Here is a 4,414-nt window from a genome sequence, read left to right as displayed (position 1 = left end):
ACAGTGTTCTCTTGCCATCTTCAGGGAGCTGGTGTGTACTGCAGGTCATTGCTGGTTCATCAGCAACATTGGGGGCCACAGCTACATTCTGTTACAGTGCAGCATGATGCATTAGTGCCACTTCTGTTTTAACCTCTCTCCTGGGGAATACGTAAACCAAATGTTGTGGGTTTCCGTTCATTGCTGTCAGCCTCCTCCTCTGTCTCTGCTGGAAGAGCGCCTAGCCATGCTGCCGTCGGAGAGGGCCAGTTGGCTTTCCTTTCAGGGAGTTTACATTGTGGCTCTTGCAAGTAAATCTGGACCCCAGAACTGCACAGGCTGGGTTCCCATGTTTAGATGAACGCTTGATTTAAATCAGTACAGGAGTTCTGGAAGAGTTTCCTTCTCATCATTCCAGCTTAGTGGGAGAGATTCCCCTGCAGAATAGGCGGAGGATTTTCTCCCTGAACTACAGGCTCTTGGAACATCCATGGAGGCCTCATGTCTCTGGGCTGCTGCCGCTGCCTTCCCCCAGGGCAGTCCCCAGTGGTTAAAGTAGACTCCCACAGGAGGAGAGCTCTCCCTGCTCCAGCCAAAAAGGGGGAGCTGAGGGCAAGCTCCAAGCCAGGGAGGGCAGGAGGAACTCCCCCTCTTCGATGAGAAGAGGAGGCAGAGCTGTGCTCCCCACCGTTTTGCCTGACTTCAGACCCCACGTGCCATGCAGCCATTGTCTGCCTCCCACCTCTGCTGTGCAGAGCCAAGGGGACCAAGTGATAGTTAATGCTGCTTAGAGTCTGGAGGGGACTACGCTGTGGAAAGTGGCTGCTTGCTGCTTCCATCTGATCCTGTCTCCCTGCTCTCACCCCTTTAACCACAGAACCCAGACCCCACAGAGCTTGCACTGAAGGGCTTCACCAAGGATCCAGGGAACAGGGAACCCAGCTGTGAAGCTGGCTCTTCCTGGCTCAGTGCTCCTCTGGTGGGGTCTGACAGCCCCTTGTCTTCCTGTGAGCAGAGAGGGGAGCGCAGCCTATGCCTAGCATGAAGGGATGGTGGGGCCTCTTTCATCGCCTTGGTACGTCTCATTTAATCCTTTCCATACCACTGCGGGGGCCTGGAGCTCTGGTGCACCTCGGTCCTTCCTTTTCTCTGCCTGTGGCCCATAATTGTCTAATTTCCTGAGGGTCTCATTGACTTCAGTCTCCTTTCTTGTGTTGGGATGAGTGGGCAGGCACTGGGTGGTGTTGGGGGAATGACAGACAGGAGGGATCTTATGGTACATAAACTCTGACTCTAACAGAGTGCAGCAGAGGGCTCTGAGACTGTGTTGTTAGCCTGCTATCTTTCAGTTGTGTAGCCATTGCTTAACTTAACTTAACTGGCACTGTAAGAAAATGAAGCAGCTGTGGAGAACAGAGGCACAAGCTGTACTCAGTAGGAAAAAGTAGAATAAAGAGATGCTCTTATTTGTTGGATAAAAATGTAGACATCAGGAGTGTGTATCATGGGAGATAGCAGTTTGTTTTGTAAGAACCACTCTATTCACTGCTGCCAACTCATGTCCCTCCCCAGCTTAATCCTCCATAGAAGGAGCCAGTGAAGACTTCCATTTGCACTCATTGAATTTCTTAGCTTTCAAGGTTACTCCATACAATGATTTATCCTAGGCTTCTGATATGACTGGCTCTAAATAAAGCCTCTCCCAGACTAAATCATTAAGGCATGGCTGGAATTGCTGTTCTTCTGTCCAAAGTGAGGCTGATGCAATAACTTATTTCCCAAAGGATGGGATCTTTCTTATTGTATACAGCTGAGTGTCTCAATCTAGGTACTCCTGTGGGCCCATCACAGTGGTATCTCTGTACCTCGGGAACATTAGTGACTTTATCTGCACTACAGGCCAAACATCAGTAGACCCATTTTACAGACAAGGGGACTGAAGCATAGAGAGATGCTTGCCCAAGGTTACACAGAATCTGTGGCAGAGGTGGGAAGTGAACCCCCGCTCACTTGAGTCCCTGCCCAGTGCCTTAACTACAGACCATCCTTTCCTGCAAACTGTTTCATGTGCCAGTAATAATCACTCATCCTTTGTCCAGTACACCCTTTGGAACACCTTCATGTGACTCAAGAGGGTATAAAGATCTACAGAAAGCCACAATAATTATCTCCTTTGTAAATTGCTTTGGGATCTCTGGAAGGAAAACTCTGTGTAGGAGCCAGGTATTCCTTGGGCTGGAAGGCACTACTCAATATAGGCAAGGGTGGTGGAATCAGGCTCTAAATTAAATGCTTTTGGGGTGAAACCATTCCTGATGCTTGAGCATTATGTGCCACCTACATCCATGAATAACCCAGAGGACCAGCCATTTCTCTAAAAGACCAAACCAGTACCTCCAATCTACTTTTTCCAGGACACTTTCCTGCCATGATGCAGGGGGATACCTTGTAAGACATTCTGTTACTACACCTCTGTATGCTGCGTATCAAAATAACCTTGACGTGAAAAAGCATGGTGGAGGAAAGGGACCCTCCTCCAACAAAGTTAGCTGATAGCTCAGCAAGAAGTTTCCAGTCCCCATTAATTAATGAAATGGCAGAACGGCTACTACACCCATCTGGACATTGCCTTTGCTTTTGAATAGGTGTAGGCTTTTCCGAAGGGTGAGTGCCAGTGTCTTAGATCTAAAAAACTTTCAGTAGTAATGAAGGTGAGGGTTTCTCACATGGTCAAACACTCATAGGAATCCATCCATCAGTCCTAGAAGCTTTGCCCATTTTAAGATTGTTTTCATCGCCTACCTTTATACAAAATGGGGAACTAACTGATCACATTGCCCCATAAATAAATTGGATAGCTCAAGATCACAAGGAAAAAATATCCTCATCATTCAGAGAGGGATTTTCAGCATAAAAGGTTTTATAGGACTCATAAAATATAACATTTATCTCTGTGTGAGAGGTAAATATTTTCCCCTCTGAATCTCTAAGCAATGCAATTTTGTTTGAAGTCTCCATTTGTTTAAGGCTGTAGAAGGCAATAACTCACCTGTTTTCTCCCATGATTCCCCAAACTATTGTGTAAGTCAAAATAGAGCAAACTCAGCTTATGCTCTATGTAATTTGTCAACTTCATATCTCAACTGAGTCCTAACTTGGAGCTTTCATTTGGAGTTTACACAGGGGGCAGCTACCTAATCTCTATTCAGTTGCTTATATCATTGGTAAACAGCCCCAATTTTGCCTTTGAAATCAGATATACAACACAACCCCTGACAATCACCTCCAATATGGCCCAGGAAGGGGAAATATAATGTAATTTAGCTCCAAATGACTCATAATTTCACAATTTAAAATTTGCACCGTGATTTGCCTTCCACAAGAGAAGCACGAAAGTGCCTTCTCCCTGGCATGCGCTTCTCAACGAACAGCCCAAGGAGACCCACTCCAGGTCAGAGATCATAAATGAACAAAGAGAAGCCTTGAGTAGTCAGCACCATCAATCTGCAGAAAATCAAACAAACAAAATAAAATAGAATGCATGTAGTGTGATCGGCGGAATAAAGGGATAATGTCCCTCTGTAGGGTTTATTAAATCGTCACTAAGCTCATAGACCCAACTACACATCTCAGCTCTAACAAGGGCTCAAAACCAGGCTAGATATGTGCTGGCTTAGGTACAGCCCTGTCTTTTGGAGGCTCTGAAAACAAAATACAGTCACACAACATCAGTGGTGGAACTCAAGAGTAGTCTTTGTCTGGAACAAAAATGCCCCATTCTGGGGTCTGATACTCCATGGTGAGCATCTCTTAGCCCCTATCTCCCTGGTGGAGGTAATAACAGGTATATGTTATGCTGTAGCGAATGGAAGGGGTCCAGGGAGCACAATGTCTGTCTTAGCTTTCCTGGCTGTATAAGAATGGAGAGACACTTGGTCTTTAAAACATTCCCTTTCTGGAGCTGTGTGCTCTCCTGTACCACTGATTCTATTAACTTAAATACTTTTTCTGCTGGGATTTTCTATATCTTTGTGATGCCATCCACTATTGTAAGGGAAACATAGAACTCTGAACTCTGACTAGTCGCAAAAAGAAAAGGCGTATTTGTGGCACCTTAGAGACTAACCAATTTATTTGAGCATGAGCTTTCGTGAGCTACAGCTCACTTCATCGGATGCGTATATGAAGTGAGCTGTAGCTCACGAAAGCTTATGCTCAAATAAATTGGTTAGTCTCTAAGGTGCCACAAGTCCTCCTTTTCTTTTTGCGAATACAGACTAACACGGCTGTTACTCTGAAATCTGACTAGTCGGTTACAGGAAAAGGAGCTGTTTTCAGATGTCTTGTTTGAATGTGTGTTCATTGATCCTTGTTTTGAATCTGCACATATATTCTGCTCCTCCTCCGCAGTCAGAAAGGGCTCTTTGTTTTCACT

This window comes from Eretmochelys imbricata, chromosome 9 (genome assembly GCF_965152235.1).
Source record: "Eretmochelys imbricata isolate rEreImb1 chromosome 9, rEreImb1.hap1, whole genome shotgun sequence".
Lineage (NCBI taxonomy): Eukaryota > Metazoa > Chordata > Testudines > Cheloniidae > Eretmochelys > Eretmochelys imbricata.
This window is presented reverse-complemented; position numbering follows the sequence as displayed.